The sequence below is a fragment of the Oncorhynchus gorbuscha genome, linkage group LG21 (assembly GCF_021184085.1).
Source record: "Oncorhynchus gorbuscha isolate QuinsamMale2020 ecotype Even-year linkage group LG21, OgorEven_v1.0, whole genome shotgun sequence".
Lineage (NCBI taxonomy): Eukaryota > Metazoa > Chordata > Actinopteri > Salmoniformes > Salmonidae > Oncorhynchus > Oncorhynchus gorbuscha.
The window spans coordinates 22,309,703-22,323,136 of NC_060193.1; the positions used below are offsets into that span (position 1 = coordinate 22,309,703).

General features: G+C 41.8%; 1 pseudogene; it reads right to left on the minus strand.

The window, feature by feature from the left end:
- Positions 1-13,434, minus strand: part of LOC124007956 — a 234,027-nt pseudogene that overhangs the window by 203,314 nt on the left and 17,279 nt on the right.

Genomic DNA, 13,434 nt, shown 5'->3' on the forward strand with positions numbered 1-13,434 from the left:
TTTCTCCCATTCTTCTCTGCAGATCCTCTCAAGCTCTGTCAGGTTGGATGGGGAGTGTCGCTGCACAGCTATTTTCAGGTCTCTCCAGAGATTAATTGGGTTCAAGTCTGGGCTCTGGCTGGCCACTCAAGGACATTCAGAAACTTGTTCTGAAGCCACTCCTGTGTTGTCCTGGCTGTGTGCTTAGGGTTGTTGTCCTGTTGGAAGGGGAACCTTCGCCTCAGTCTGAACACTCTGGAGCAGGTTTTATCAAGGGTCTTTCTGTACTTTGCTCCGTTCATCTTTCCCTTGACCCTGACTAGTCTCCCAGTCCATGTCATTGTAAAACATTCCAACAGCATGATGCTGGCAGCATCATCATGGAGAGTCTTCATACCCAGGAAGACTCGAGGCCGTAATTGCAAAATGTTTGCTTTGTCTTTATGGGATATTATGTGTAGATTGATGAGGAAAATAAACAATTTAATAAATTTTAGAATAAGGTTTTAACGTAACAAAATATGTAAAAAGTCACGGGGTCTGAATACTTTCCAAATGCACTTTATATTGCACTGGTTCCACCAGCCATCAGTATTATCAGGACTTTGTGTTCTTATGTATTCCTGTGTGTCTTTATTGTCCCTGTAGCCATGTGCCCAATGCTGGTGACAAATCCAATTTTCCCTCTGGGGATAAATTACTTTTATTCAATTAAATTATTCTATGTTTAAAACACAATACCAACCACTTTGTTTTCCAGAAAATATCCACGTTGCAAAAGTAATATTTCTAAGCTACTGTAATGTGCACCTGGACCCTTGTAAGACAAGAAGATAGCACCGGTTACTTTGTGTACAATGCTCCCTATAACCTCACTATATTGTGCTCTGTGTTCCCTTAAAAATATATATTATGTCTCAACACAACTAAATAACCCACTACCACTCAATGCTGTCTCGATAAACCCAGACTAAATTTTTTTATTTCTAAAGTCCCCTTCTTTATGTATTTGTTATCACCACTTTTCTTCGACCCCAAGCTCTCAGTGTGTGAAAGGGTATTTTTCCCCCCTCCATTTTGCTCAGGGGGGCCAGATGACTTTTTTTTAGCCATATCTTGTCTGGCATTTTCTTCGATGACTGAAAATGCCTCCAAGCTTAAGTTGTTCAAATGGCTTTTTTTCCCCTCCGTGAACTTCTTTCCTCATCACTTATTCATTGCTTTTGCTGTCCCACAAATTTTCTCTCAAAGATAAACTGGGAAGGGAAGTGGACTCTTTTGTCGACTCTACAGGAAGTAAGGTTTCAATGAAATCCAGCAAATATCAATGCTAAATAAATCGAATTGTTTCTACTTTACAACGGTTAGTGGAGACCAAGAGAGGAGGAGCATAGAGAACAAAATTAAATTAAAGAGGTTGTACAGACATTTGGCCTCTGGTGCTCTTGAGCCAAAAGGGGTCCCGTAAATGGACAGATATTGGCCAGAGATGACCTAATTTGACTAAAAGGTATATAACTCCCCACGCCCATGAGCAAAAGCATATTGTTAGCCAAAAACAAAGGATTGTGTGGTTTCTTGCATTAAGTGAATGAACATCACGAAAGCATCTTTAATGAAGCGCAAAGCTCAGCTTCTCAGGCTTAGGAAAAATCTCCCTCACCTTGGGTTTTAATCAAACCCACTTTGCCCCCACAGCCATCCAGACCATTATATCATCATGCCAACGTAATATATACGTTTCTAATTTTGTCAGAAAGTCATTGCCATTGCAAGTTAAAGCGTAACGTTAGATAGCTAGCTAACGTTAGCTGGCTGGCTGGCTCGCTAGAACATTAGGTGTATGATCTGTGTAGTAATATCTCAGAAAGTAATTTGCATTGCTAGTTATAGCCTAATGTTAGCTAGTTAACTAACATTGGAACCTAGTTGGCTAGCTTTTAGCTAGGACAATCTGTTTTATATTGCTTGTACTCTATGGATTGGGATTATGGTTCATTGTTTAGCTAGCTGCATGTCTAAACAAAAGACTCCAAGTTAAAGCGTACTGTTAGCTAGCTAATGTTAGCTGGCTGGCTCATTAGCTAATATTCTTGAGACTAACATATTTCAAAGGTGCAATAAACCAAGCAGGTTAAAATGGTGAGTGCCTTTGACAGTTTTGACCTCAGGAGGCTCTGTTTGGTGCAAGATTGAAAAAGTAAACTCATAAATTGGAGTCAATGAGGTACAAGACACAAGATTCAGGAAGGAAAGTACTCCGGAGAGTGCAATCTAGGACATGAACCCAAATGGTTGCCAACTCCACACACTCATGGGAAAATCTATAGATATAGTGCTGTCAGTATAGTGTTGTCAGGTCCATCATTATTGGCACCATTGGAGTAAAAGAGTGAAATAAATAATACACACACTGAGTTATAAAGTATGCACATTATTTGTTTTACTACTATATTATTTTAAACAAATACAATTAAAACCAAATAGATTTTGTTACACAAGTAATATTTTTTTCTCTCAAAAAGATAGGGGTCAAAATTATAGGCAACACTCTTTTCAATACCTGTCAATATCTCACCTTACGAGGATAATGGCACTAAGCATTTTTCTCAAATGTTTCATGAGATTGTAGAACACGTTGGGATCTTAGACCATTCCTACATATATAATCTTTCCAGATCCTTGATACCCTTCGTCTGCACTTATGGGATGCCCTCTTCCATTGAAACCCATTAGGTTCAAGTCCAGAGACCAATATGGCCTTTGCAAAATGTTGTTCTTTGTGGATGTTGATGTTCTTGGGGTTATTGTCTTGCTACAATATCCACTTGTGGCCATGTTTCAGCCTCCTGGCAGAGGCAACCAGGATTTAGGTTAAAAAGTCCTGGTACTGGGCAAAATACAGGATCAAAATAACCAAATAACATTAAAGATCCACCACCATATTTTACAGTAGGTATGCGGTTCTTTTCTGCATTTGATTCCTCTTTTCGATGCCAAACCCACCACTGGTGCTCATGTGATCTGACCATACGGTACTAATTGCCAATACCGTTTAGCAAACTCTAAGCGTTTACATTTGTTGGATGACATACAAAAGATCTATTTGGCAGTAGCGAACATAGATTTCAAACGATTAAGAGCCACAAAGAGAAAAGGTCAATTAAGAAGCAAGTAAAATACACAATTACATCTTTATGTCACAATGAAGTAAACAGCACAATCAAGTTACATTTACATAATTGAGTGGTAGACCGAATTCGATTTGACTTACATTGGTGAGCACTTTCCTTGGATCCAGGTTTTGTAGGAAAACGTCTCTGGTTTGTCTCAACTGCTGCGCTGTGAGGGAGCAGCTGACTTTCTGAAAGGCCTCCTTGTCAAAGGCGCTGGTGAATTCCATGTATCTATCAAGAGCTGTTCCACTGCAAAGGGTGATCCTCAGATCGTCTTGCCTTGAAATGCCCATCATCTGGTGAAAGGACAGGATGAGCGTCAGAAGTGTTAGACGTAAAATAGAAACCCATCTGAGTCAGCTTTCTTACCTGGACTTTTATGTGTGTACTTTACACACACACAAGCACACACACACCAAGCACACACACACAAGCACACACACACCAAGCAGCCTTGTCAGCGAGGAACGTATAGCCTGGCACAAATAATAGTTTTCCTCCTCACTCGTCTGACATCAGTTGGAACATGGCAAGGTATCGATGTGGAACATCTGAAGGGGCAACTCACAGATCACACTTATCGCTACAACAGCTGCATTTCACCCGAACACAAACGTGCCAGGTAGAGCAGTGTTTCTCAATCAACTCCTGGGGTACCCCCAATGTGTGACATTTGTGGTTTAGCTCAGCGCTAACACATCCAATTTCATTATTCAAGCGCTTGGGGATTGGTTGATTAGTTGAACCAAGTGTGTTAATGCTAGGCTATAACAAAGATGTGCACCCCTAAGAATCGATTGAGAAAAATTGACTTCTTAAACTGTAAATTCTCTGCAAAGTCATACAGTATGTCTCTCCTGAATCGATTGGAACAGTCAAGAAATGATGTCCTTGCAATGCATTATTTTCAATCATATGGGTAGGTAGGTAGCCTAGAGGTTGGAGAGGCAGACCTGAAGCCAGAAGGTTGTGTCTTATGTGGGAGAGGGGTTTGACAGAAGAGCCGAAGATTCATTTTGGATTGAAGATTTGCGTTGTGTTTGTTAAAGATGCACTACGCAGAAATCCCCTCCGGCATTTCCTGGTTACTAACATTCAAATAGTTCACCTAATTTCAGTTTATTGTACCATCTAAACAGTTGTGAAATATCTTTTCCATAACCACAAATATTGTATTTTCTGTTGTTTGAAGATGGTGTACAAAACCGAAAGCAAAAGACACAGAAACAAACCTTAAGAACAGGAAGCATAGAAATAGTGCACATAGAAGATATCTACGGTTTCTTAGACTTGCTTTCAATGAGAATGACAGATCTATAATGTGCGTTTGTTCAGGTCACCCAAAACGTTATATCTTGTTGTTTCCAGACCACTCTGCAGTACTATGCTGTGAAAAAAAGTTATGCTGACTCACCTCATTCAGGCGAATATTTGAGGTAATCAGACCGTCGGCTACCGTCGATGGCATGGACAAGTTTTCCCTCAGATATGTGGTGAACATTTCATTGTCATTCAGGATACTTCTCAGAGGAATGGGCTGACCTTAAACATGAAGAGCGAGAACAAGTAGTGTGCTTTCACTCGGGCAGAATTCGAATGGATCTGGGAAGAAAACTATTTTTGAGGGAGTTGTATCAGTTTGTTTTTGATAGACAGGCATGTAAAACAGTATACTCCATAGGTGTGGCAAACATCAAAGATGGGTTTGGAAAATGTGATGTTCCTTATTCATGTGATATTGACAGCATCCTATTGATATATTTAAGTGTAGCATTTCCCAAACTGCTTTGCTTTGCTTTTTTGTTGTTGTTTAACATCACTTTGAGAGGCATTTGGTTGTAATCAGAGTTGAAATTGTATTGTATTCCACAGGTGAATGTTGCAATAAAACGTGGATAAGAGCGAGGGAGGGTCACCAGAGGAATTGTTTTAGTGGGAGCTGGCATATCGTTGCTAAACATGCATCAGTCAGTTAAGCAGTCATTTTGTACTGATTAGATGCCCACTGATAGTCTTGGTCGAAATGACAACATCAAAACCAATCGACTGTTTAATGTAATCCTCCCCGCTTAGACTGGTGAGAATGTCTGGGTGCAGATCACAAGCCAAAGACAGCCCATTACTACTTCACTCCACAATGTTTATCTCTTAGGCTACATGGTTCGTTGAGTATTCTCAAGAAATCTCCTTTTGAAACAAACTCATGAGCAGCGATATTGGAGAATATGCAGAGAACATTTTGACTTAAGCCACATACATGGCATTGTAATATGGTTGAAAATAAATGATAGTATGTATGTTTAATTCATGCTTATAAGGAATTCAAGGTAGATATACTTATCCTGTCCTTATACCCTTACTAAAACTACTACTACCTCTGTCATTATCATTTTCAACACCATCAATAAGGTAGGACAACATGAGACTTGTACAGGTCGAAACAAAAACATGCTCTGGGCTCTGTCTGAACTTGGTTACCGGGCGAGATTGGAGTCCCCACCCCAACACTTTTCAACGTCTCCGGTGAGAAGCACAACACAATCACCTTTGCCATTTATATCCCTTTGATATCCCTCTGCCTCTCCCTTGTGTTGTTTGACCTTTCGCCATGTCGCCTCAGACAGCGTATCCCATTAATTAAGCCGTGCCTTAGATCTCTGATGGATTTAATCTTGTATATTACGAGCCTGTGACCCCAAAATGCAAATACGGTTTTGGGTGCGATGTTTGTGTGAGCCTCAACCATGGCTGGGCCCACTTTTCCCTATTTGCAAATTAGGTGCCTTGTGAAAATCTGAATATCATCAGGCTAAATGAGCCTAATGCAAAGTAGCAACTTATGAAGATAAACGATCTGCCACTCCACACGGCAAATTAGATCATAAATAATCAGTTGTCATTGTTTTTCCGAGTGATCTCAGAGAATAACAAATCCTCCAAACTGTCACCCTTGTGAATGGGCTACTCTAGTTGATAAAGGACCGTGGTCAAATCTATGGCAAAGTGATTGTCAGTCTGGTAAAGTATTATACTGTTCCAATTACTGCTGAGCCATTAGTCAGTGGCTGTAAAAGCTTTATTATTCATGAGATATTCAAGGTTTGGCGTAGAACTTAGTTCATTAATATGGTCCTCAGTGTATTGAACCGTGAGTACAGGATCAGTTAGGTTGGTGTGCTAAAGTAGATCATCAATGCAATGGGCTCAGGATTTTCTAGGGCCCTAAAAAAAACTGTATGAACAATTTGAAAACGGTTCAAACTCTGTACCTTTTTCATGGTTGATGGTTAAAACCCACTGGTCCACATCATCGGAAAGCGTCTGGATCTTGGTTCGGATGGATCTGTTCGCCAGAAGTGACTGTAACTCGATCAACATCCCAGCAATTCTGGTTGGACAGAGGACGAATATAAAAAGTCTTAGACTTTTGCATGGCTAAATGAAAGATAGCTAATAGGCCTACTTCAAAGGTGAAATGTGACTCACTTTCTAACGGAACATCAACGGCTAACTGACTACCAAAACCTGTCATTATCAAGGTGAAGTAATGTAACTCAAACTAGGATCATTTACAGTAAATTTGGAAATTCTCACTGTAGGTAAATGGCTTGAAAGCAGTTGTCCCTCTACCTACATGGAATTGTTGAAGTTGTTGACTTGTCCCGGTGCTTCTCCCGGCGTGGAGTGGTTGACACATGGGTTGTCTATGTTACACATCATGCCTTGAAGCCAAGGCAGCACACCGGCGGAAGGCATGGCTTTATTTGGATAATGACCTTGAACACCAAAAAAGAAGCTGTCATTTCCATCCATACATGAGCACCTAAAGGTCCTCATCCTCCACCATCTTTCTGCAGCTTTCTGCAGTGTCCTCAGATGATGGCTTCAATTAGGGAATTGCCAAGTGTGTGTGTGTTCATGTTCTGTGTCAGCTGACTTGTGTGTCAGTGTCGGCTGACTCGGCGGCCATCTTGCGTACTCCCTTATCCACTTTAAGAGGGTTTTGACGAGATGGTATACAGCTATGGTCAGAAGTGACTTTTCGTAGCCAGTTAGGAGAACTTTCGCAGCAAGTTAGGATAATTAACGTAACAGGTTAGGAGAAGGGTTAGGCTTATCTAAAATGCAAAACTTATCCCAGACACAACTCAAATATCTATATTTTGATGTCACTTTGACATAAGCTGCACTTTGACATAAGCCCATCTAGCCATTACCCTTGGATTTGACATGTCAGGTGAACTCACAACAAGTATGGTGTACATTTTAGGACACCCATTCTCCACCTGACCAAATGTCCCTACTTCCTACTCATACTTTATGTCAAAGGCAGTAGGGGTGTCCGGAAATGTACATTATACTAATGAGAGTTTGTAGGAAGAGTGATACTGAACAGTGTGTCATAGTCGTAGGTATGATATTTGCTGGGCCACGGTGATATTGCTTCTTTTATCAGGTGACAAAGTTACAGCAGCAATTGGAGAAAGGAAGGGACACGCTTGCATTTCACGATTAGAAACATTGTAATTGTAGTGCAATAGATTTCATTTTGGGGGAATTGATATAGTGTCACATTTGGCATATGATTTGTGAGTCTATAGTTTATTTGTGAAGCATCTATTTAAATTGTAAATACTTTATACAGTTTGCTTAAACTGGGACCATTCTACTTACATTCACCCTGGTAAATGGGTTGGGTGGTTGATCTCACCCAGACCAGGATGAAGAACAGAAAGAGAGGCCACAACAGCTCCACCACCAGACGCACCTGAATTGAAGAGGAAGTAGACAAATTACCTCATGTTAAATCATATTATATCATAGTACAGTATATTACCTCATGAATCCCATACTAGTCTCTGTGTTTGTGTTGCTAATGCTTGTATTCTAGCCCTAAATGATAGGGGTCGACACTTGTTGCTGAAGTGGAGATGGGGTCACAATGTTTGTCCTCATAATAAAATACCTTGTCTATTCAAATCGGCATGCCAAATGCATAGACTTCTGCAACAAATGCCATATGATCTAATATGAATAACATGCCATGCATGTTAGGTTATGACATTTACTGTCCCCAATTTTTTTTTATGCGTACCAGCATTGTTTTGAAACGGTGGTTAAACATAACTATAGCAAACCAACAATGATCAAATGCTTAAATACATTCGCAGAATGGCTGATCATTTTCTTGCCTTTGTTCAATAAAGTGCGTATTTTCGACCCACTTTTGCAAAACCATAAATGCAATTGTCATCAATGAGTACAACATTCACTGTAAAGTGTTCTGTTCACACAATATCAACAGGTAGTTTTCAACAGAAGAGAAAACAAGGTTTGCAAATGTGTTCTCTATTTCCAGCTATCAGTATATCAGCTATCATTGTATATGGCTTTAACAGTAGAACACCAGGTACAATATCGGGAAAGATCTGAAGAGATGGTAAGATAATGATGTGGAGTTACTCCTAAGTTATCATCTCCAACACTGTGACTTTCCATTATAGAGCTTTGCTTTGGACTGTGTCCTATACATTCATATCAGTTGTGGTTCCTCCACTGTATTCCCCTTTCCTTGTTTCTACTGGGGAGTGTGTGTTTCTGCTTGCCTTCGGAACATCCAAGCCTGTGTACAGTTTTGAATACATGGACTTGGATTGTGATGACACTAATGACTGACAGTGGAAAGGAATTCCACAAATGAACTTTTAACAAGGCACACCTGTTAATTGAAATGCATTCCAGATGACTACCTCATGAAGCTGGTTGAGAGAATGCCAAGAGTGTGCAAAGCTGTCATCGTAGCAAAGGGTGGCAACTTTGAAGAAACTCATATATGAGTAGGTGTGTCCAAACTTTTGACTGGTACTGTACATAAAAAAATAGTAATTTTGAATAATTCTGCACCTTTTGATAGTTGTATTACACATTTTGATCATCATGATTTAGGGACTTCAAATAAAACAATTTGATAACTAGGATTTTTTAAATGACAGAATAACTTTGTTTTGTCAGATTTGACTCAAGATCAAATCAATTCAAATAATACTTTATTGGTCACATACACATATTTAGCAGACATTATTGTGGGTGTAGTGAAATGCTTGTGTTCCTAGCGCCAACAGGGCAGTAGTTTCTAACAATTCACAACAATATACAAACATCTAAAAGTAAAGGAATGGAATTTAGAAACACATAACTATTAGGACGAGCAATGTCGGAGTGGCGTTGACTAAAATACTGTAGAAAAGAATGCAGTATATACATATGAGTAGAGTTCCATTATTAAAGTGACCAGAGATTCCATGTGTATGTATATTGTGCAGCAGCCTCTAAGGTGCATGGTTGAGTCACCGGGTGGTAGCCGGTCTGTGTGGGTGGACCATTTCAGGTTGTCAGACATGTGTACGCCGAGGAACTTGAAGCGTTCCACCTTCTCCACTGCGGTCCCGTCAATGTGGATAGGGGCGTACTCCCTCTGCTGTTTCCTGATGTCCATGATCAGCTCATTCAGTCATGGGTGAACAGGGAGTACAGGAGGGGGCTGAGCCCGCACCCTTGTGGGTCCCCTGTGTTGAGCATCAGCGAAGTGGAGGTGTTGTTTCCTGCCTTCACCACCCAAGCTTAATGATGAGTTTGGAGGGTACTAGGGTGTTGAAGGCTGAGTTCTAGTCAATGAACAGCATTCTTATTTAGGTATTGAAGTTGGGCTAGGGTGTCAAGTAAGGTGGAGGTGATATGATCCTTAACTAGCCTTTCAAAGCATGATGACAGAAGTGAGTGCTACGGGGCGATAGTCATTTATTTCAGTTATCTTTGCTTTCTTGGGTACAGGAACAATGGTAGACATCTTGAAGTAAGTGGGGACAGCAGACTGGGATAGGGAGAGATTGAATATGTCCATAAAAACACTCCAGCCAGCTGGTCAGCGCATGCTGAGGAGGCGGCTAGGGATGTCGTCTGTTCTAGTAGCCTTGTGAGGGTTAACACACATAAATGTCTTACTCACGTTGGCCATGGAGAACAAGAGCCCACAGTCCTTGGGAGCGGACCGCATCGGTGGTACTGTGTTATTCATAAAGCGGGCGAAGGTGTTTAGCTGGTCTGGGAGCAAGACGCCTGTGTTCGGGAGCAAGACGCCGGTGTTCGGGAGCAAGATGCCGGTGTTCGGGAGCAAGACGCCGGTGTTCGGGAGTAAGACGCCGATGTTCGGGAGCAAGATCCCGATGTTCGGGAGCAAGACCCCGATGTTCGGGAACAAGACGCCGGTGTTCGGGAGCAAGACGCCGGTGTTCGGGAGCAAGACGCCGGTGTTCGGGAGCAAGATGCCGGTGTTCAGGAGTAAGACCCCGATGTTCAGGAGCAAGACGCCGATGTTCAGGAGTAAGACCCCGATGTTCAGGAGCAAGACCCCGATGTTCAGGAGCAAGACGCCGGTGTTCACGACGTGGCTAGTTTTCCCTTTGTGGTCTATGATTGTCTGTAGACCCTGCCACATACATCTTGTGTCTGAGCCACTGAACTGCGATTCCACTTTGTCTATGTACTGACGCTTTGCCTGTTTGCGTTAACCTTTATGCGTGAAGTCGTGTTTTTTGAGGAATGTATTAGCAATTGTGACGGTACACTATCATTTTGTTGAATGTATTTTCGTTTTGAGAAGGCAACTTCATTTTGAAAATGCATTTCCTGTTTTGCAGAAGGCCACAGAGTTACTTGTCTTGAGAACACGCAATTGAGAAAAACTGTAAAGGTCCTGATGATTCCAGGGAATTTGAAACAAAAACTATAGCAACCCATCTATGATTACCAAAAACGCAGCTCTCTCACAGAGCCGTCAGATGTTTCAGTAAATTGCATCACCTCTGCAAAATCACCTGTTATGTACAAATGTGCTTTTTTCAAATCATTGGGTATGGTTCAGTGACGTGAATGAGAGTTCACTGGAGCGTGTGTGTGTATGCACATCGGCGCCTGTGTGTGTGTGTGTGTGTGTGTGTGTGTGTGTGTGTGTGTGTGTGTGTGTGTGTGTGTGTGTGTGTGTGTGTGTGTGTGTGTGTGTGTGTGTGTGTGTGTGTGTGTGTGTGTGTGTGTGTGTGTGTGTGTGTGTGTGTGTGTCGGCGCCTGTGTGTGTGTGTGTGTGTGTGTGTGTGTGTGTGTGTCAAGGCATAGTCATTGCAGTCAGGTCGGTCGGCTTCTACATCCCTATACCTTTGAGCTTTTACAGAGGATGAGACTGCAAGCTTCACTGAATCCTCCACTCCTCTGCCCGGCCAAAGCTAACTCACCTCATCTCCGCATACGCTGTCTGCATCCCAAATGGCACCATATTCCCTATTTTGGGCTGCCCATTAAGGCTCTGATCAAAAGTAGTGCACTATATAGGGAATGGGCGATCATTTGGGACACAGGCACTGTCCATCCTGCTATAAATGGAACCTAAACCTGAGTGTCTGGACCCATGGGTCCCTTCCCTTCGTTAATATGTCCACTTCACCACCCGCCCGTATCCCTTCTTACCACATCAAAGATCTCAGCCTTTTATTCCAAATAACCCCGGGGAATGAAGAATGGAGAGAAAAAACGATGGACCAAATGGAGGCTTGATGTGTTCTCTTCTAGTTTTTCTCTTAGTCTATCTCTTCATTTGCCCTTTGCAGAGATGGCTCGGAACACTGTGAATACAATTTCACCGTGGCATGGGAGATGGGAGGCTTTTCACCCCTCCTAGCTAATCAGAATTTCAATGGGACTCTTGCCCTATGCTATCTCACTTACATGCATCAACTAGCCACACACTTAAAAAAAGGGTTACAAAAGGGTTCTTCAGCTGTCCCCATAGGATAACCCTTTTTGGTTCCAGGGAGAACCCTTGTTGGTTCCATGTAGATATTCTGTGGAAAGGGTCCTCATGGAACCCAAAAGGGTTCTACTTTGAACCAAAAGGGTTCTACCTGGAATCAGAAAGGGGTTTTCAGATTCTAGATAACTCCTTTTTTTCCCCCCTAAGAGAACTTGCTAATGTTGAACCAACTCCTATATGCAGCCTGGAAATACTTCTGCCATGGCAACTTGTGTAGCTAAGGGGCAAGGTAGGAGTACCTGCATTCCCCTCTTGACTAGAGTTCACTTTGAGAGGGAAATTCAGAACAACAGTCAAAGTGCTCGAACAGCGGGAGCTGTCTACAGGCTTCGCAGGGAGCCAACTAGGGAGAAAGATATTACAATGCCACATCTCGCCTCAACTCTTCACCTCCCTCCCTCATTTAGGCTTTTACGCGTCCCTCTGCACCTTCTCTCTCTCCCTCCGCCGACCTTGTCTAGCGGCATGTTCATCCCTCCCATCATCTCTAGTGGAGTGACCTAGCTGCTTAGAGAAATCAGAGGCAGCGCTAGCCTGGATCACAATGCGGCTCTCGCAAGAGTCCATAGCCTTAAAAACCACTGCTGCTCTTCTACCGACAGGTCTATTGTTGTCAATCCTCTCAAAGGTGAACAGCTTATGGAGTCTCTATGGCATGTGTCATGCCATTATTATGCCATTCATAATGAGACGGCATTGTGAGACGGTCGTCTGCGGTGGTGTAAAATACTTTAAAGTACCACTTAACTTGTTTTGTGGGGTATCTGTACTTTACTATTTATATATTTGACAACTTTTACTTCACTAAATTCATAAAGGAAAGAATGTATTTTTTACTCCATACATTTTCCTTGACGTCTAAAAGTACTCGTTAGACTTTTCCGTCCTGCTAAGCAAAATGTAAGCCAAATTCACACACTTATAAACAGAACATCCCTCGTCATCCATAGTGCCTCTGATCTGGTGGACTCACTAAACTTGCATGCTTCATTTGTAAACTATGTCTAAATGCTGGAGTGCGCCCCTGGCTCTCGGTAAATAAATAAAAAAACAAGAAAATGGTGCCATCTGATTTGGTTAAAGGTATCTTTACTTTTACTCAAGTCCTCTGCCAATACAGTAGTTGTACAAGTTGTCAAACCACATGTTACTGTATATAGGTGTTTTGTTTGTTGTTACTCAGTGTTGTAGCTTCTCCAGTGATCCACAATCCATCATAAAATAACTTAAATGAGCCACACCATGTGGATTTGGTTGATACAGTACATAATCACTCAGCTATTTCTTGCTCCACAATGTTATACTGGATGTATCCAAAAGTCAAAGCACATTATCAATACGAAACTCCCAGTTTTTGAGGGATGTCTTGGGTCATTTCACATATCTTCCATTTTCATCAGCCTTACATGTGTCCGGGAA